Source organism: Diadema antillarum, unplaced genomic scaffold (assembly GCF_040938485.1).
Source record: "Diadema antillarum isolate AM-2024a unplaced genomic scaffold, OU_Dant_1.0 seq00001469_RagTag, whole genome shotgun sequence".
NCBI lineage: Eukaryota > Metazoa > Echinodermata > Echinoidea > Diadematoida > Diadematidae > Diadema > Diadema antillarum.
The window spans coordinates 488,088-510,288 of record NW_027272208.1 but is presented as its reverse complement, the minus strand read 5'-3'; the positions used below and the strand labels follow the sequence as shown (position 1 = coordinate 510,288).

The following is a 22,201-nucleotide window of genomic DNA, read 5'->3' as shown; positions in this document are numbered from 1 at the left end:
CCCAGCTGACCAAGTCAACAACTTCAAGGAATCCAGATCCAGATGATGTGTAAGTAACGTTAGGTGTCTATTACATGAATCAATGATTGAAGTGGAATGACTTTTTCTAATCTATCTTTAACTGCTAGGGCCTTTGCGTTTCATCGACAAGTAGGCCTATTTTTCTATGTATGATTCCGCGAAAAACTTCTCTAAGTTCTCATTTATGTCAAATTATGATAACGCCGTAATCGAAATGACATTTGCTGGGTCAGTTTATCGCTTCTTAAATACTGACCCAGCAGTAGGCAGCAAATGTCATTGGTCAGGGAATCGCAAGTAGTGGTAAGTTTTTTTGTCATCACAGTATTGAGAATTTAAAGTATTTCATGTGCAAATGTAGAATCTAGATAGATACAGAGAGGTCACTTTCCTGAGCAGCTAGCGTCAACAATCCAGGTTAAATTTGCATAGCCAGATTTCATGGCTGCGATTCAAATACTGTTTGTCCCCATTGATTTAACTGTATAGCAAAGTCTCCTCTTTCATCATATTTAGGGGCCCTACATTTTAAGTTTGGTTAAGGAATTTTGATAAAGATTGTAATTTTCATAAGCTTGGCAGAAGTTTCAGGCATCTATGTTGCATTTAAATTATAGTCAAACTTCCAATGCATTTGGTCCAATAATTTGAAACCAAATTCAAGTGATCCAGTGAAGTGTACATCTTTTCATGTGAATTTCTACAAGTATGTTGAAATGTAAATTCTGAAGAAAAAAAAAAATGATCCTTTACAGTTGAAATTCGTTAAAGTTTGGTTACACCGACAGTGTCAGGTCAGTGGTAGTAACTACAGAGTTACAGTAGTGTACGTACAATACCCTTGTACGTGAAAGTTACAGTTTTATTTACCTTCACATCTTCATATAGGAGTGTCTAATAGGGATGTTGATTGGTGTGGAAGTTGTTGATGAACAACAGTTCATAAGAATCCATTGTTTTAATTCTAATACAGATATTGGTCATAGGTCAAGGGGCAATATGAACCTATCAGTTTGTAACATGCTAATATGTACAGGTATGAGCTTCATCAAGTACGATTAATTGGTATCCGTGGCACATCCCTTATTTGTTGATCAAAGGTACGCCTCTGATTGGTATTTTAATCAGTGTTTGGTAGAAAGCTAACCCATTACAATGGCTTTGCGATGTTACACTGAGTTGACTATGGACAAAGGTCTACTGTCCGCGATTTTCATTAATTTGTAGGGCATTTTTCACACATAACCTCAAATACTGATACCTGTGATAGGTTTATTTATAATGGTTATCCTTCACACTGTATTGTTGAGACAATAGTGTTCTGTTTGTTTGTGTAAGAGGGAGATAGACAATAATTTCTTTATGCTCCTGTCTGAAGAAGGCATTACATCTTATTTGTCATGTACTTATCTATGAGTTTTAATGTTCACTTTGTGTGTGTGTGTGTCTTTTTTTTAAAGATTATTCACACCAGGCTAAGCTGACAGAACTATAACTGTGAGTTTACCTAGTCAAATGAAAGGGTTTCGGCATTGCTTCTTACATATAGTATATTCCAGGCAGGTGATACAACGCTCACCTTCTTCATATTAGTTAGTAAAACAATGAAGAGTGCAAAAATACTGCATAAATGTGCAGTGCAACTGTGGCCGTTGGCCGTTGGCCCTGCACGGGCACAGTCGCTTCCCCGTCCTGAAGTTATGTACACACGCCAGGGCAAGTACATGATACAGGCAGGGTCTCCGACCCAATCGTCCGCGTTCAGAATAGACAACTCGGCGGTAATATCCGCTACCCATGACGATGTGTCATCGTCCATGATGGCCACCCTATCTATTATAATGTGGTCTGCACTCACTAATCTGATCTGATCTGATGATTACAGTATAGTTGACGAGTGACGACGATCGACGATGCGATGAAGAGAATGCGTAGTCGTACGAAGTATACGCAGCTAGCTACTAGCTCATGCGAACATCACTCACATTACACAAAACGTACTGTCCCGCGCTCAGCAAGCGATCGCGAGCAATCGAGATACTATAGCGCGATACATTGCTTTAGGGATGTCTTGCGCACACACACATTTCGCTTCGTAGCAACTTCGGAAGCGAGTTTACGTGCTGCCGCCCGCGGCTGAAATATGTCCATGTATCCTCGCGACTGGGTGTCTTTAAGTCAGGAGGCTGATCTGTGATAACAAGCTAAAGTCATGACTTACAATGACTGTCCACTCATTCACTGGCATAGAAGTTCTACACACACAGAGTATAATACAACAAGAAGGCAAAATCCTAAGTTTATCTTGTTTTTTTTATTTTCTATTGTCTAGGATGCTAATGTTTCTTGCCCAAGTTCTATCAGGAATGAAGGGTATGCAATGGGAAAGTGTGGTATAGTAATACTAGTATGCAGCACATCTGGGGCTTACACCTGTAAATAAAATGGACTGTCCCAGACTCCTTCACAAATTCGTACCAAAGATACCAAAATAAATGAAGAAAAAAATTAACTAAAAATCAATGATGTAGTTTGGCAAAAAACTGAATAGCTGTAGATATTGAGTATGAATTCCTCTACAAACTGCATTTTGGTTGGAAGATGAAAGCTTTTCTGATGGAATTTGAGGGGACTATATTTCATTGGGTATGTGTACGGAAAATAGGTGATTTTTTGAGTGACAAGAACTCATAGTCTGGCTTTGCGGACCCTTGGACAGAATTTGAGCAGAAGAACCCACTTTGGAAATTTGATGGATGAAAGGGTATATCTCACTTATCCAGGTTAGTGAAGATGAAACATCTCATTTCTCCCAGCTATTTAACAGAATTTTTGAAATTTGAATTTTAACACACGTCTCTATGGGAAATTATTTACCCACGTGAGCCCTCTATATTCATACAACCCACTGACGCCATATGTGACCCGCTACAACAAAAGGATCCGAAAGTCGGGGGAGAACAATTTTCTAAAAATTGCATAACATTATTTCCTTACTCTTCTACTTTAATTTCATATATAGCAGAACTCATAAAAGCACTCAGTTGTGGAGACATCGGTGATTTTATTAGTGCATGTCAAGTGGTTGAGGAAATCACAGTTTCGAGAAAAACGCCTTCAAAGTTTCGAGAAAAACGCCTTCAAAGTTATCCTTCCGACGCTATCATGATCAAGGGGAGGCGAGACAGCCTTCATCGCTTGACAATAGAAGGTATGCTCCTAGCAACCTCCGCGATGTTCATTCAAGCTTAGCGCCAGCGGTCTACGCACGACCAATCAGCAATCGGGATGCCACGCACTGACAAATACGATCACTCCCTCGTTGCTAGGGGCGGAGTCTAGCAGCGGCGGTAAATCCAAATCTTCGGACACATTTCTGTTACGTTGAAAGTCGGAAAATCATGGTACAGAAAAACGCTGATTTTTTGCCTTTCCTTTGATCATTTAGCTTTGAAATTTTGGCAGATGATAGACAAAACATTAGAGTACATAATTATGCCAAAAAACAAAATCCGATTGTTTTGACCAATTTTGATGATGTGACTTCAAACTCGATTTTCTCGGCATAGCCGTCAGCGACTTTAGGATCCTTTTGTTGTAGCGGGTCACATATTGTTCTCATTGGTGCATCCTCACTATGTAAACTTACTACACAGTCCCACGTATTCAACCTGATGCAGTGTCACTTATGAAGTTGTTGGTCTCTCGCTTTGCTAACTCTATCCTGCAAAGATGCATACAGAGTGCCTTTTCAAGTTTTTGGAAAAATTCAGTGAAAAGGGGTCTGAGCTTCAAGATCCTAGCAGAATCTTCTTCAGAGGAAAAATGACCAGAGTTATCGGATAGGCCTACAGCAAAGTTCATTCTGAACACCACAGAGATGAAAAATGTTGATGGAACATATATACTTGTGAGATATAGCAAGATCATGAGAAATTTGGTTTGAACCCAACTTTCCATCCCCCCCCCCAAAAAAAAAGAAAGAAAAAATTCACAGCAGAATGAGGTTAGCAGGGACATACTCTCTACGGTTTAATCTATGTCATTATGGTTTGTTTGGCATTCCGTAAGTTTAGATTCAAGATTTGGGGAGGAAATTCCAAACTTTGTTCCATAGCTCAGACACTGCACTACCAACTTTCACTTTCATGGGACCACCAGTACCTCTGTCATTGACAGAGTCAAGGGCAATCTCTCAATCTTGGGCCTCAGGAGGTATTCTCAAGGAACATTTCTGGCATGCCTACATTTTTCTTCAATGATTTCCACTGTATTTTCCTCATTTTAGAATCCCTTCCTGTTCTAATCTGATGATATAAAGCTTCCATACATGGTGTCACAAATGCCACTTGGAGTTCAGTGAGAATAACATAAAAGCTATCTAACAGTCATGCCTGTTCCATCTCCCCCCTCCCTTTTCTTTTGGAAAATTTTCAGCACACGGATACTCGGATACCACAAATTACCACATGAACTTTGCATGAAAGTATTTATGTGTACAATATGAATGTATTTATGTTACCTATATATCTATGTATATGAAAGAAACAGATGAGACAACTTTGCTTTTCTGTTACAGACAGCAGTCTGATCTCGCGTTCATGTCTCTGGCAGCAGGAAATATGCGAGGTGACTGGCAGTGAAGGGTGAAGGGTGTTCATTATGTATAATGTCAGGGTGATGTCTTTGAGTGATGCTACCTCCCTTGATGCGAAACAACATGTTTAATGGATGTGGCTGTGTGCCCATGGAAGTGTCATTGGAGAGCCATACTTTTATTTCTAGAGAGACAAAGTACAGCCTTGCACACCGTAACCGTCCAACAATTTTGAATTCCATGGACACACGGACATAAACATGCCCCTCCCCCTCCCTCCCCCCCCCCCAAAAAAAAAAGAGTGACAAAAAGAATACTAAATGAAGATCAACAACAATTGAACAAGCATATGGCCAAAAAAAAAAAAAAAAAAATGCAGTTACACACAATCACAGCCTTCTTGTCCCGGAAATATACTTGATCTTATGCCAAATGACAGATTTTCTTCAAACATCGAAAGTCCTCATCTTTAACAAGAGCACCAAGTCTGTTTTGTATACAGAATGAAACCAATGATGCTGGACAGTCCAGAGGTGCCAATAAATGCTAGACTAAACCACCTACACTGAGGGGCTTAAAGATACCACATTTGAAAACTTCTGGACAATCGAGTGGTCACTGATGTCCTTTGTCTCAATTTCTACAAAGTTTCATTTGTTTCACTTTTTTTTTTCATACGAAATAGCTTTCTTGTTGAGTACAGTTCTCACAATGTTCTCACTGGAGTGGTCAGCAAATGCACAGTACATAAAATCTAGAGACAGTTTCAGTTTCAGGGACCTATCGACAAAACATACCACTGATATCAAAGAAACACTTGAAAAGTGAAAGTTTCAGTACAAGTATGCATAATTGCTTCTTCAGTGTCATTGCTCCTTCCTGCCTTGAAGATCTCTATGTATTTTTTTTTTTGATTGGTGACCCCTGCTGGTAAACTGCCATTTGTCTTGACAAATAATTTCCATAGGTCAATTGATTAACATTGGTCCTGAAGTTATTTCAAATCTTTTTTTCTTTTTTTTTCATAGTGAATTCTGGGTGGGCTTCAACACAATAGGCCGGTTTACAAGCGCATTCAAATTTATGGATGTTTCTTAAATCCTGACATAAGTTACATTCAGACGGTGATCCTTAACCTCAAGGAAAAGCTTACTTCGAGTGTAAGCTCGTAGTAAGTATGGAATGCCAAGTGTCCCATGGTCTCTTTCGTCACAAAATAACAATTTTGTGATGAAATCATTTTTTATCCCGATGGGATCCCATTTTCTATCCCGATGGAATCCCATTTTCTTTGCTCAATTTTCCACAGAGAAATTATTTTTTGTTGACAAGTGACAACATCGTTATTTTGTTGACAAAATTGTCATTATGTGACAGAATTGTTAATTCATCAGGAAATTGTCATTTAGTAATGAAAGAGACCATGCGACACGTGGTGCCCCATACTTATCTTCCAGCCTATCCTTGAGGTTACGGATCACCGTTTGAATGTAAGCTATTCTATCAACCGGTACCTCAACAACTTTTTAAATACTTGAAATTTAATTTGCATAGACATTGGTTTTTGCTACGTTGGGCAAATGTTGCGCATTCTTTCTGGGTTGTTAAGAAGAACCATTGTCAGAAAGGCATGCACAAAATTTGAATTTGTCAGTAAACATGTCTATTCAAAAGGGAAAACTTAGCATAACTACTGTATACACTGAATATTTCGCGAGGTTTTTATTTTCGTGAATTTCGCGAGTCAGGTGCTATTCGGGAAATTAAAGGCACGCGAAAATATTGACTCTGATCCCGATGTGAATGTGACGTATGCGTGTACACTTCTCCGTTCAGTACAGGACTCCCCGATGGCGAATTTAACCACTTGCAAAATCATTGGGAGTTCCCGATTCGCGAAAATTTTGACTTGCGAAATATATGGCGTATATAGTACTGTGATGCAATTTATTCTTCACTTATTTGTTTCTGATGAATACATTTTCATATTTGAAATCCAATTTGAAAACCAATTTGAAAACCAATTTGAAAACATCAGTTGTCGCTATGTTCAGCAAGTCTCGAGCAAACTTTCTGGTTGCACCCTTCAAATAAATGGTATGCCTGAATTTCTAAATCATATGGGATGTGGTTCCACTTTTTACCTAAATTCTACTAAAAAAAAGAATAGTTGAAGATGAATTAAAAGTAACGTGGTTATAATTTAATTATTTTGTTGTAACATGTTTCAGCTGCAATATCTACACTTGTTTTCATTGCAACTGATTGACAAATTGCCCTAGATTGACATAAATAACCACTGAATTGATCAGTGTTTTTGTGGTAGCCATGACAAAAGAAATCATGGGCATACATACTTGGGCAGGATTTGAACCTATTACCTCCTGATCTCCGTACATGCGTCATCTCCACTAGACCAACGAGCTTCCGCCTGACAGCAAGTGTTGGTTCTAATCCTTGTAGCATGCAGCGGGTACTACGTAATTATTCAAATTCATGAATTTGAACATACTCCTTTTGTTGAAAACAAACAAACAACCTCGTTCTATTCAAATGTGCCCTCTAATGACAAAATGGATGGTACTCCTGCTTGCATCAAATAAGGCTAGATAATTTTTTAAGATAGTTTCTTACCTTGAAATATAACAGCATACTAGTCTTTCGCTTTGGACCAGTTGGATCATCTAGTTGATACCTGTAAGAAAGAGAAAGACAAAAAATATATATAAAAAAAAATATATATATCATAAATTAAGAAAAAAAAAGAGAGCAATTTGTGACATCATTGCTCCTAGTTGATACCTGTAAGAAAGAGAAAGACAAAAAATATATATAAAAAAAAATATATATATCATAAATTAAGAAAAAAAAAGAGAGCAATTTGTGACATCAAAGGAGTATGTTCAAATTTGTGACATCATTGCTTTGATTGAACGATTGCTCTTGGAAGGGAGTTTACCCCAAACATGTGGAATCAGCGAATGCTGATATATGTAGTAGAACACAACGATTAAGTTTGAGGACAGTTGGATATGCTGTTCAAAAGTGATGAATTTTTGTTTCATTTTTTCTACCATAATGAGAGATTCAGAAGACAGTGGCAATATCATTCATAACATAATATCATTTCAGTAACAAATCAATGCAATGAGTGCTTGGATGAAAAGAAAGAAATTCTGCAGAATGACACATTTCCTTTTTACTTTTTATTTTCTTACACTTAATATACTTTACATTTCAGTGCCTTTGACTATGCTTTCATTTTACTTTATACTATCAAGTTCCCTTACATTTTCTTTATATTTTTCAATTAATGAGACACTGACAAAAATGCTGAATCCTACTTATCCAGTGCAGCTGGTGTGTATCTAGCCAAAACTTCAGGATTCACAACATTTGAACAGGTCTTCTAAATGACAGGTTTCACCAGCACTATTTCCGAATTCATTGAATCCATATGTCTAAGGAGTAAATATCTGTTTAATTAAAGGGGGAATCTGGGACAATTAAAAATTTGTCTGAAACTAAAGAGCAAAGTCTTACAAGCATAACAGTGTAAGTTTGATAAAAATCAGTTGAAAATTAAGGAAGTTATGAAATTGTTAAGTTTCACAAGTCTTCACAAAACAGCTCACAGAACAATGATTATGCAAATGGGGGTAAGGATGATGTTATCCCCTCACAATCTGCCATACAGTACATATATGCACAAATTCAAGAAATTTCCATGTTTATCATTGAATGAAATTATGTCCCAGTCCAAAATCCTGATATATATGACTTTGAAGTTGTTCAATCAGGAACAACATAATATTTCATACTTTTAGACAGGAAAAGTTGATTTTTTTTTTTTGTTGCCATTTCTTCAGTACATAATCAATTGGAAATTGTGAGCAGATGACATCATCAGCTCATTCATTTACATAATATATCAACTTTTCAAGAACTGCTGTACAAAAATTACCAAATCTTTGAAATTTCGTAACTTCCTTACTTTTAATTTGATTTCGATCAAATTTTCTCTGTTGTGCTTGTTACGTTTTACTCTTTCTTTCTTCTCAGAATAACTTCTCACTGGTCTGGAATTAACTTCCTCTTAAAGGGACAGTTACACACTGTGAGAACTGTTTCTTCAGGTCTATGTCTCTGCATGCACAACACGAATGCCTGGTATGCTATAAATACCTGTCAATTATGAGATTATAGTGGACTCTGAAGGACAACATGTGAATATTAATAACCTGGAGTAGTCACTGTCACTGTCAAGGTGACACAACCGGTGGCTAAAATATCATGACCAGAATCTCTCTCACTGACCACTTCTGGACATCTCTCAATTAGGGGCTCAAGGGCACCACCTTTGGGGGGGGGGCATATATCGGTTACAAATGGCTTCATGGCATTAAACAAATTAAAAAAAAAATGGAAGGCATTAAAAAAATCATAGGGAGATTAAACAGCAATTCTCCTGTATGACGTACATCACTGAGGTCATGTGTTTCATTTCAAAGTTAATTTCACTAACACTACAACTGCAACGCTGACATAGTGATTGTTTATTTCAGCAATCCCACTCCAGAAACAGTCAATCTATCAAGCCAAGACATTAGCTGGTGAATTTTTTTCATGACTGCCCTCATCACGCTGAATTCAGAGGGATGGACGTTCCATCAATAAATACAAGACCAAAGCACCACTATGATATTACATCATCCAGTGAAAACACACATCTGGGAAAAACTTTGCTGCTTTTGAGCAAAGATGTGCTGCAGCAAAGACAGCAACATAAAAAAGTATATAAACCCATTTCTTTGTTTCTTCTTCCTTCCAATCTCATGTGTTACCACTTTTGGTTCAAAACAAAGAAAAAATATGTGGTCTTTGAATTGTTCATCATGTAGTTTTGCAGTTGTAACTTACGCTGGTAAATGTACATATGAATCTGCATCATCAACAAGGATAAACACAAGCATCATGATGTAACTAAATACTGACAATATCTCAAGAAACACCTAAAATTTGGACTTATGTTCTCCTTTCCCTAGGTCAGTGACATGATGCATACACCATTAACCTTTACATGTGTGCCTTGATGGAGATATATGGTAGCACTTGCAAAATTCTTTTTTTTTTTTTGGTCCACAGTAATCATAATGCTCACTGTTCACAGTTTTGAATTAATTCAATCATCACATTAATCACCAGAAAACCTGCCATGACAGTTAACAGGCATTGAGAAAGAACGAAACAAAAAGAAAAAGCCTTCCAAACAAGAACTAACTTGTTCTTCCACTTATTTACCAATGGTGAAACCTTAGATAATGTGTGTATTTTAGTTAACTGTTATTTCATTTCCTTCTGAGTTACTTATGTTTTGTGTTTCTTTCATATAATAACCACATATTGCATGTTAATGTCTAGAGTTGGAATAAACCCTACAATAATAATCTGGGTATGTAACTCACTTGGAAAAAAATATTTCTACAAAAAAAAACAAAAAAACAAACAAACCAACATTTACTCCATTTAACATGTATCCATAAACTACTTTAATGCTAAAATTTGCAAACAAACTTGTTTTTTTCTTTCCTACCATGACTTATGGAAACAGGCTCTGGAATGGCTATCTTATGCTCATTTTCTCTTCTTTGAACTCGCAGTATATACCATTCTTACTGGTATAGCTGTGAGGTGGAATGCTTGCTAACCCTTTCTTTTCTTTCCGGGCTGACCAGGACATCATTTGCTGCCATGCTTCCTTCATTGAACAGCAGGAATGACCAAAATTGACCTGTCTCTTTTTCTTTTGGCCATGTGTGGACATCAGAAATTGAAAATCAATTCTCTCATGGGTGAATGGGTCTAGTAACACACCCATTACATTGGTAATCAACTTGCACATACTCAACACCTAGGAGCATGTACATATTGAGTTGCTGATTTTTTTTGGCAAGTGTAAAACACTTGCTGGTAGTTAGTTCCTGATCATGTCCAAGTGCAAGGACACAGGCTCACATTATTTCTTTGTTGCATGTGACTCATGAAAATATATATCTTTTTTTAATAGTTATTAATGTATATTAGTCGAAGTCACTGCTAAAGGAGATATAATAATTATGTGCATGGGACTAACAGGCCATATAATCAGAAATGTTGCTATTCTTGCAAAGAGATTTTATCACCCTCATTTTGCCCGTCATGATGATTTCAACATGTGCACTCAGTATGTCCCAAACAGGAAGTACAGTGCTCCCCAAATTCCACATCCACTCTTTTCCTTCCTCAAAAAAACACAAAAACAAAGAGACAAAAAAACAGCCAAAAACAAACAAAACAAAAAACAAGACCTCAGGCGTCCAACATAACAAGTTTCCTGCCTAACATTCACATTATGTATGCATTGAGTAAGTGTCCTCCTGGTTTCCTTTCTCCCCCCAGCCCTTACCCCCCCCCCCCCCCCCCCCCCACCCCACCCCATCCCAATCCCATCCACCCTCTCTTCGGATCCCATTCTCCACTTTCACCACATCCCCTCTCTTTTCCTGCATCATGAAGTACACATCAAACAGGTGGTTTTCTCTTTCTAATCCTGCAAGAAATAACTCTTATTTCCCCAAAAGAACTCTATATCCTCCTTCCCCTCTCATGTCCACTTGTCTTCTATACTCACTTTATTTCTTACTTTCTCTCCTTTCTCTTTCTTATAAGCAGACCTTCAGCTTCAGTTTTTAAATTTTAAATCATTTTGGTATATGCTTTGTTAACCATCAAGTTTTCAAGGGCCAAGTAATACAAAGCTGTGCTTTTGATGTAGGCCCCCACACTTTTGTCCCAACTACTATTTTGTATTACCATTTGTTGCTGAAGTACACTGTAAAACGAAGAAAGTTCATGTGTATTTTAATTTCATGAATTTCGCGAGCGGCAATATTCTCGAAATTAAAATGCATGTGAAAGATCTTGCCTACACAATATGCATTGGATGCCAGTGGCAAGTCACGAAAATTTCATGCTGCGAGAAAGGCTGTCGGCTCCAATTCGTGAATTTTCATGCCACAAATACTGTAAAACGAGAAATGTTCGCGTGCATTTTAATTTCGCGAATTTCGCGAGCGTGAAGATTCGCGAAATTAAAATGCACGCGAAAGTTCTTTTGTACACTATATGCACTGAATGCCAGTGGCAGTTCGCGAAAATTTCATGCCGCAAAAAAGGCCGTCGGCTCCAATTCGCGAAAATTTCATGCCGCGAATATATCATGTTTTACAATTACAGTATGTTATGGCTATCTTCTAACTTATGAAAAAAAATGAAATTTCACTATATCATAATAATCACTGTTATTCAGTTATGTTTGTTTCTCTGTTTTGTGAACACAAAGAGGAAGTTAATTCATATCAATGAATGAATGATGAATGAATCCATCATTCAATCAGTCATTACCATGGGCAATGCAAACTACCATCCAGACTTCATTTAGAGAATGACAAGCATCAATAACAATTCTGGAGCATTTCCCCACTGCACACTTTTGCATTGTCTATTCAAGACCATTTTCTTCCACAGGTTGGTGTGAATAATCCATGCAGATAGCTGTCTTAAGTAGTATAAGAGTAAAAAATCCCTTCTTTGCGTGCAACTATGGCGAGGTGAAAACCAGAAGTCAGGAATATGCATGGTGGGCTTGGGACAATTCACCTTGATGACAGTTTGACGATTTGTGCCCCTGAGAAGAATAGAATATAAGGGTGGTTACCTTCGTTAACACCCGATCTCATTACCTTGACAAGTGAACAGGAATATGTTCTCATAATTGAAATACCTTTTGTTTGCTTACTTGTTTGTGACTGTACTTCCCATAATGACTTCAGCATTTACAATTTCAGTGACCTGTTTTCGTGTGAGAAATCTATCTGATGATGCATTTGAGTACACAGTAAACATGACTCAAGATACTGTTCCCAAACACAAGCCATTTTATGTTCATATCTATGCTGAACAACCTTCAAACAAACAAAAAAGTAATCACAGATATTTTGGTAGCTTCAGCTTATTGTAAATAAGATCTATACACACAGACCTATGTTGTCAGATCATTGCCAGTGTGATGCCTATTTCCCGTTAAAAAAAAAAAGTCAGCCAACAAAAAGTACACAACCCGTTTTCACAATTCCACTACAATGTGACCCTGGTTTATCAAAATACTTGTTGATTTTGTCCTGCGAATATCAATATCTTTATCCATGCAGTCCTTAATATTATTTGTATCTTTGCATAAAAATGTTTGCTCTTAGTCGGAACGTATTACTCTTGTCTATATAGATTATCTGGGAGCCAAGTAAGAGAAAATGATTTTGCTGAAAAAACAAACAACAACAACAACAATAACAACAACAACAACATTCTCAGTTCTGTCAAGTCAGCCAAACGGTTATTCTCACGACAGAATCTCACTCAATGTGATCACGTGGCCGATTCAATATGGTTTCAGATTTGCATGGTACTACTGACACAAAGCTGATACAATATCATCATCAACTGAGTGGTGAATAATGAACCTTCACCAAGCACATTTCTTGACTCAAGGAAAATATACATGTGTGATTAATAAATCTTGCACAAGGAAAGCTCTTACCTTTCCTTAACTTTGTTGTTGTTGTTGTTGTTGTAGTTCCTCACTCATGTGATCCAATGAAACAAATGATATACAACAGGGCAAAATCCCATCCCACCACACACTATAATTATTAACTGGGTATGTACAGTAACACAGTCAGCAAAAGAAAGCAACACAATCTTTCCAAGATGAAATCACGGTATCATATTTCACGTCATCCACTTCTCCAACCATATGACGTCATGGTATAAAAATGACCTCCACAAATTCTCCAAAGTCATGGACATGTCATGACAATAATGTTGTATTGCAAAGGAAAACACATCACCTCTAAATACCCATACTCACCCTTTCATAGGGAAAAGAAAAACAGCCAAGTAATCTAAACATTAAACACTAAAAATATTCCTTGTGACTGTGAAACTGTTATTCCCAGATTTGAAAAATGACAAAGCACAAATGAATAAAACACCAGTTTCCTTAAGAAGAGAGGGGGGGGGGGGGTAGAAAGAGAGAGAGAGAGAGAGAGAGAGAGAGAGAGAGAAGGAGATGAATGCAATCACAACCGTAGTCACATAGATACATGACACAAAGGAACATGTTTTTCTTTCGGGTCTGTATCAGCACTTGAGCATTACAATGACTTTTGAAACCCATCCATTCATGCCAGCTACATAAATCCCAAGGTTAAACGGACAATGCAGCGCGATGATCTTGCTGGGTCCTCGTGAAACACGCTTGGCAAAATATTGGGATAAGAAGTTACTCCCACGGGACGGCCGAAGGGTTCTATGACACATTTCTGGCATCATATAACTGGAGAGACAACATAGATCAGGAAATACAGGTTTTTTTTCTATTTACTTTGAAGGCTGGGGGGGGGGGGGGGGGATGGAGGGTAGAAGAAACATAAGGCAGAGATCACTGTGCTATGTGGAGGAGCTATATGATAACCACTGAACGACAGCTCTTTCTGGTATCCAAACACTGCCGGAAACTATTGTTGAGCATATTATACAGACCGTAATTAGAAAATGACGAGTCGGAGAAACAGTTTTTCATGTCCAGAGATCACACAGCGGGTAGTATTCTCGATCAGCCCGTTCAGAGTTTGGAGCTTGTCACCATCACCACAGAGGCATTCAACACTCTGCCTCGGCCCGCACATTCCGTTCCCCTCGATTCCCGGAAACCTCATCTTCACGTCGCATTACGGACAACATGACGGCACTTGAGCGATGTAAATGGAACTGCTGTGGCAATTAGCTAGTTGCACAGAGAACTTGAACTAGCGCGTGACCTTTCTTCTGAGTTCTTTCGCATCCTTCGACGATCGGGAGAAGCGTTTAACACATAATGACAATGACATGCTGCCAGGGAGACTCATACAATATAGCTTCTACATGGCACATTAGATGTATGAGTCATGCCAATAACAATGAGCTCTTGTCCGCCTCATAGTACTAAACATGTTTTGCAACACAGACATGTCAGGATTGGGGGGGGGGGGGGGGGCAGGTGAGGGGAGGGGAGAGGGTTAAAGACTCGTGTAAACCAGCATCATACAGTGAAATATGCACAGGGAAGGGAAACTTGTATCGAGGAAATGCAAGTAACAAATTGATAGTGATATTGACAAAAAAAAATCAAATCGTCTCTTTATGTAAGTGAAACATTCAGCATGCAATGAGCCAGCTGTGAAACTCTAGAATACACCGAAAAGTGCATCTTTTGCAAACTGCATTTAGATGACATTTTTGATACTCCTTGAGCAAAACCATGGGAAAATAGGCCTATAGATGCAAGTGTATATGTCACCTCAATTGTTACTGCCTCTGGGGAAAAAAAAAATCATATTAGAGCAGATTGGATTCTATCTGTTTTCATTCTAAGGTATTTTTTGTTGGGGTTTTATTCATCTTCTTTTTTTTTTCCAAGGTGACAGCTATTTACAGAGTTTGACATGGCAAAGCTTTCATAAATCTCCATATCTAATACTTTGAAAGGCACTCTTTACACATGATGATGATAAACAAGGATCTTTAAATATCCTAACCCAGAACTGAACAGCAGTACCCCCAAGAGAAGCCCCGCTGGGTAAAGTTTATCAGCCTATTTCGGCTGACAAGCGAAGGAAACATTTAAACATGAGCATCCCCCGCCTTGCCATGCCAATATCATGTGAGCTGCATACCTAGGTCGCTGGTTGCATGTCAGTCTTTGTGAAACGACATTAGTTCTCTTGATCGCTGGAAATTACCCCCTGGTGTTCTTACATTAAACCTGCCATCGTGTGATATGATTTTCGTGCCCAGCACTGAATGATGTATAAATAGAGGTCCTCGAACGAGACCCGTTTGTTCTTTCAATCCCCTGGAATAGAATGCTCACCAAAATCTTTTCATACTTTCTCTTCACTCTGATGAACCTCCCCTCCCCCTCTTTCCAGCATCATCATTTTTTTCTCAAATCCATTTGTGTTTCTTTCCTTTTTAAGACACAAATCCCCTCGGCCGTGCGGCCGTGCACAGTGAGAGCACGATGATGTGTACGTGGGATAAGCGGGGGAGATATGGCAGGGGAAGGATTCACTTTTGACTTTTAATGAAATCATACTTTGAGATCAGAGGCATAACCCTGCATCTCTTCTCTTCATTGGGCCATGTCCACTGGATTAGATACACTGAGCACAGCAGATGTACGGAATAATCCTCGGGACACTTGGTGCATGCCAAATTATACTGTATTCTTACTTTCCTCTTCTTCTTCTCCTCCTTTTTTAATTATTCATTTATTCATTTTTACTATTTTTTTAATGGGAACATCTTTACTTGCAGCCTGCGTCGAGGATAACTTCGCACAAGGGAAGAGAGAAACAGGGAAAGCTTATAATGTTTCTACTGAAATAAATTGTACTGCTAGCAAAACCAGCGCAGTGGTAATTGATTAATTCATATCAAGTCTTCCAACCAACTGGATATGCATTCTGGAATAATGCTGACACACACTACCAATAGTCATGAAGAAAAATAGAAGTAGCTGCAGTAGTAATATTAATGGCCAGCCGAGTATATGTAACAAAGGAACTTCCAAGAATTCTCCTATGACTAATACTTCCATTACTACCACTATCATTTTCAATCATGATAACAACAATAATAGTAAGGTTGTAACATATCATTACAATGTTAACAATAATGGCAATAAAAAAACAATACAGAAATAAGCTTCTAAGCTCACTCAGGCCGATGTGTAATATTGCGACACCAAGATAATAACTCTAAATTCTTACAGGACAACGGATCTTGGTGTTGACAAGAGAATAGCATACTCCTACACGAATGCACAAACTGGTATTCATGAAATACTGGTATTCATGCAACAACATTGCACTGATCCATGCCTAGTAAATAGCAGAATGTTTTTCGGAAAAATTCTCGCAGAATGATTGATGAGTCACAGTTCTGACATGACATCGTTTGAAAAATGTACCACCAATGACTCTAGCTGCTTGTTCATGACAGGAATTCAGAAAAAAAAAGTGGAACGTGACTTTACTGGGACGATGGTTATCTTTTTTGTGTGTGCCTATATGAGAGGTCCATAATCGTTTCTATCATTCACTTCACTTCAAGAAATGCTGATTTAAATCCAGGCTAAACTGCAGATGGGAATACAGACATTGGCTTGTGAATCCACACAGATGGAAGTTTCCTTACCTCAAAGTCGCAACAGAAATACCCAGCGCTCTGAGAGAACCACCGTTCCTCGCGTCCACTCAAGATCAACAGCACCGCATCCTCCCCTCATTCTGTCCTCGCGCCAACATCCGACTTATCGGAGTGCAGAATGTCACATGACGTGACATTCCATGTTCGCGTCACAGCCGTGCATCACAGCCTATGTGGCCTACACGAGCACGTGTAGCCGTGACTGCCCGCCGAGCGTTCACCTCTCCCCCTGGAGAAGGAACGAATGCAGCTGCGTCTGGACAAAAGAGGGCGGAGCATGGGTGTAGCCAGCCCACCGTCATGCGCAGAGAAACTAGACCTAGGAGGGTATCCACCAATAAGTGGACTTTAATCTAGCGAAAAAAAAAAAGGGGCTCTGTACTTCGCAAGACTAAAGTTCTTTGTGCGGTAGGTTCTGCCAGACGACTCATACAAAGGATAATGGAAAATCAAGGGTAGGAACATGACCAAGAATAAAGCCAATACATATCCCCAATATCCAACAGCACAGAGGTGTGGCAAAAATTAGGCCAAACAGTCATCAAGCTCGATGATGATGGTGATGGTGATGATTATGATGATGATAAATGCATCGATGCAGCTGATAAGGCCAATGATATGGCTGCATATGATGGATGACAAATACACAGACAACCATCCATCAAATTTTGTTCAGGTAGAGAACACTTCTTGACACCAACTGTGTACGTTGTACTCACAGACGCTCAGAAAACCAATAAAAAAAGAATAAACTCCCATCACCCTAAAGGACTTTCATCATACCTGCACAACATTCCATGCTCCTACAAACCGTTTCTTGTACCAGCAGATAAGGGGGAGGTGACAAGGCAAAAATCTGGTAGGATTTCAGAGATTTTCGAAGGGAAAGAAAAGAGGTCTTGTTGATGTGCAAGCACTTGTGAACAAACACCAAGTAAGGGATAGGAGAGTACAGACTTATACAAGGTGCCAATGTGATGTAGCCGGAGTAAGTCATATATGACAACAGGAATAGTTCATATTCCATCTGACTGGAAATCACATTAAGACCCCTATCAGAACACTTGATAAGTTGCGAGCAATATTTGGGATGAACATTGACTGACAGGGTTTCCATTGCTAACCCACTTCCACTAAAGATGCTTTTCCCCGATTCTCACTTTGGGAAGGGGGCTGGTCCTCAAAAAGTACAAAGGGGAGGGGGAAGATGTGGAGAAGGCATAGAAACGAGGAGAAGGGGAGGAGGGAGAAGAAGAAAGGGGGCGGGACTTCTATCTGAAACATCCACGTACGGAGTTCAGTGACCCCTGCAGTATTTTTTTACACTGTTCCAACACAGCACAGGAAATGGAAGAGCAGGACACTAGTCTCGTTAATAGGCTGCTGGTTGCTCTTCTTCCTACCCCTCATCCCATTTACTCAAGTCCAATTTGCATATTCACAGCAGGCTGAGACTACAACCAGTCCCATTCACTCACATCAACCTCTCAAACTCAAATATCCACTTAAAGTTGAGGCAAAGAAGATAATACCAGTCTCCATCAAAAGAAAAAAAATGCACTACTGTAAAAGTGGATATTTTCACCTAGTAATTTTTTGAACTCTGCCAAGTATTCAAAAGATGAATTTTGCATGTTTTTAATTTCAAGGAATCAAGACATTACATTGTGGTAAATATAACAAGCAAAAATAATTGTGAGCTTTAATTTTCATGCTAGTTTCTGGTGGCATAAAATGCAAAAGAAAAAGAAAAAGAAAAAAAAAATCCACTTCTACAGCATTTTGAGTTGCTGAGGTTGGAGAATAACAACACCTCTTCCTCAGGCTGGGAAAGAGGCTAGTTTTCTGTTTGGGGCATACAAGTGGTCAACTTGTTGGGTTGGCTGGCTAATTTGTTATGATACCACTAATGATAAAATAATTCCTAAGCAATCTACTATGCTTCTGGAAACTCAGACAAGATGGCTGCCATACAGTACAAACTCAACTCTGTTGCTATTTGAAATCAATTTTCGACGGCAGGGCTAATACGAAATGAAAGATGCTGGTAATTTAGCGTGTCAATCTTCACCCTATGTGCAGCCACTTCAGACAGGGCGTGCATTTACTTCTACTTGACCAAATCAAAAGCTATATGGCAAATTAGCTGACAAGTGAAGGCTGCCAGGAGAGAACAAACAACCTTCATAATGGCTTTCATATTGAGAAACCTTTCACTTCCATGTAATGCACTCTTTTCCACACTCCATATGATAATGCCCTGAACAGCTGTTCGTACAAGTGCACAAAAGCTTTAGTTCTCGTCCAAAGTCAGAACATTTCCTAAAAGTTTACACTGTCAATATCTTGATGTAAACAATATTTCCACACTCAACACTCAAAAAGTGAATTTTAGCCATGGATCCAAATTTTCCCATTTACAATACCTAAAGATCTACACGAATTCACAGTTTTCTTTGCATTAGGTACAGTTGTAAGTGGAGAGATTACGTCAAAGTTTTACAATTCAGTGATGAGCTTGTAGTGTAGCTCCTTGGAGAGTCACCAGAAATTTCTCGGAACTACAAGATTTCTTTTGGTTTATGCTCTATCCACAAGTCGTAGTTTAAAAGGGAAGCTCTCATCATTGATGATTAGCCTATGATAAATGTACTTATGGCAAAACTGTGTGTTTTTTTTTTTTACTTACGTAGCCCCTGGGTTACTGAACCAATAAAATAAATCATCAAATTAAGTTTAATACCATCATTTGATGTTTGCCCATTGACTTGGTCTGAACATCCGATGGCCTGATAAACTTTGCATTAAACCGAATTGAGCAACGCTGTCTAAGTTTGTTCTGACTGGTTCACATGGCTGCTTTCCATATTCCATATAGTAGACATTTATTTGGTACTGTTTTATTTTTACAGGTTGACTCAAGCAATACGTAGTAGAGCTTCACGATAACCCATGAATCTTTAAAGATTTTGAAAGCAATCCATAGCAAATGAATGAAATTATAAGAGCCACTTTTCGTCTGGGCGCTAAATCTGCTGGCTTTGGCCTGCGAAGTTGCACACAACTGTGAAGGGCAGAACTGGCAGGTAACCGAGGGTAACCCCCAGCTCTTCCACGGAGACCAGTTTTAGCAATTAGACAAAGTTGAGGGGTGTGATATGGACAGGTTAACAGCATTGATGACTATCATCAGTAACGGCTCTTAGTCACTGACACGGAAGAAGGAGGACAGCCAATGCCAGAGAAATCTTCTCTTCCACCACATCTATGGGCAAATAAGGAGGTCAAATGCAATTAAGACTCTCTGCCGGAGACAGACAGAAATCATGAGCAGTGATTGAGCCCCTTCCACCTCTGCCCCACCCCCTTCCACCCCACCCCCACTACTCTACTACCCACTCCCCCCCCCCACCCCAACATGTAAAAAACTCTTGATGAAATTTCAGCGCATGTAAATTGGTCGTTAGAACTAATGACAAAGCCAACTTACAAATGAGGGTCGTGTTATGCACCTCACATGAGACAGACATCCAACCCAACCAAACAGCTGCCGTGACCCATTTTTTTTTTTTTTTTTTTACAATGAAGTATGAAAAGAAAAAGGCAGTCTTTTCTTTTTAATGTGTAATCTCTAAACCTAGTCCCATGTTCCGCCGAAGGAAGTGGCAATGAAAAATAAGTGGAGCAACATTGCGCCTGGTTAAAACAAACTTCAAAGTTAATTTTGAGTATGGCGTCTAAACATAAATGTGTGTGTGTTTATGTGTGAGTGCGTGTCTTTGTATTTCACAAATATAGTATATATACCTTCTCCCTAAAAGAAACAACAAATCAAAGTAGCCATTAATTACAAATCATTAGAACTCCTTGAATGAGTTCGGCACTTGTTGCTGATTGAAAAGATAAAATATCTGGTAAACCCCTCATGGTTAATTCATTTACTAAGCTGAGCAACTCTGACATAGATTTATACAGCACAAATTTGCAAAGTATTTAAAAAAAAAAAAAAATCTGTTCTTAATCAGTGGTAATCAAACGATAGCTTTTCCTTCCTATCCAAAGATCAAAATTGAAGAGTTTGAACAGAATTGGCAGTGGTGAAGCTTGCATATAAATGCTCCAAGAAAAAGAAAGAAAGAAAGAAAGGGATTGGTATAATTATTTCAGCTGGCAAAACATCATCTGTGAATAACAATGATGACTATTGTTGGATACTACTTGTATGATTGCAGCAACAAGTCAATTGGTGAAAGCAGATAGTATCTTTGAATGCAGCCGAAACCATTTCAACATTACACAATGACATGCTTCAAACCAACCAACCAATGCTCTGCTCCAAAGTGACATTTTAACTCGATCATTACAAAAAGAAAAAATGAGCATACGGACAAAAACTGATTATTCTCCGATACATAATGTGTAGTGACTGCCTGCTCGATTCCTGCACCAGTGAGACTTACATGTGTGTGTATAAATGATACAATTCAGCCTTGCCCTTCCATCATGCCACTCTCACAGCGATCAATCAGAAGATTGTAAGGTTTGGGCTCACAGCACATTCATCCCCATTTCAGCTGCCTCAAAATACTGCATTTGAGAACAACATCCTTTTTGTGTGTCTCTGGATTTGTGTTGAGATTGAAAAGTCTTGCGTGAGTTTGTGAGAGTAACAGAGAGAGAGAGAGAGTCATATTACTTAACACTATATGCCTGTATAGAAGCAGATTTAAGTAACAGTGCCTAAGACTTTAACACTTTTGACATTCATTGAAATATCGGCAAAAGTTGTAATTAAAATGATGACTCCACAACTGGGTTTATCATTGCCTTGATCAGTACAGGCTGATTCTGATGTAGCTCCATGGATATAGGTTGTATGCTCTTAGTAGAAATAAAATAAACACACTTTATAGCACAAGTACAGGGATCTAAATTTGCAAAGTGAGAACAGTGATGCTTTGTTCACACATGCATCTAAATGAGAGTCCTAGACTGAAGATGAAGGCAGAATCAGCATTTTGAAATGTTGATTCAAAATGCTGCTCCAAAATGCCGTTTAGCAGAGTCCTGTTTAATTTCAATTGTTGTTTTTTTTTCCAAGCTTGAGAAAGAGCGTTTGCAGTTGCTATACTGACCTCATGAGGCAGGGAGGTCAAATTGGGGCACGCGCTTTCTCCACATATCTGAATCGAGCGTGTGCATTGTTCACATTTCGTGCGAATCATACATTGCGCA

At 38.7% G+C, this 22,201-nt stretch overlaps 1 protein-coding gene across 4 annotated transcripts in view; it reads right to left on the bottom strand.

Moving 5' to 3' along the window:
- Positions 1 to 22,201, bottom strand: part of LOC139709751 (uncharacterized) — a 202,853-nt gene that overhangs the window by 45,708 nt on the left and 134,944 nt on the right. For all 4 annotated transcript variants that reach the window (XM_071621708.1, XM_071621709.1, XM_071621711.1 and 1 more), the window contains one exon: positions 7,253 to 7,313. The gene's annotated coding sequence lies outside the window, so the exon portion shown is untranslated. The remainder of the gene's footprint in view (positions 1 to 7,252; positions 7,314 to 22,201) is intronic.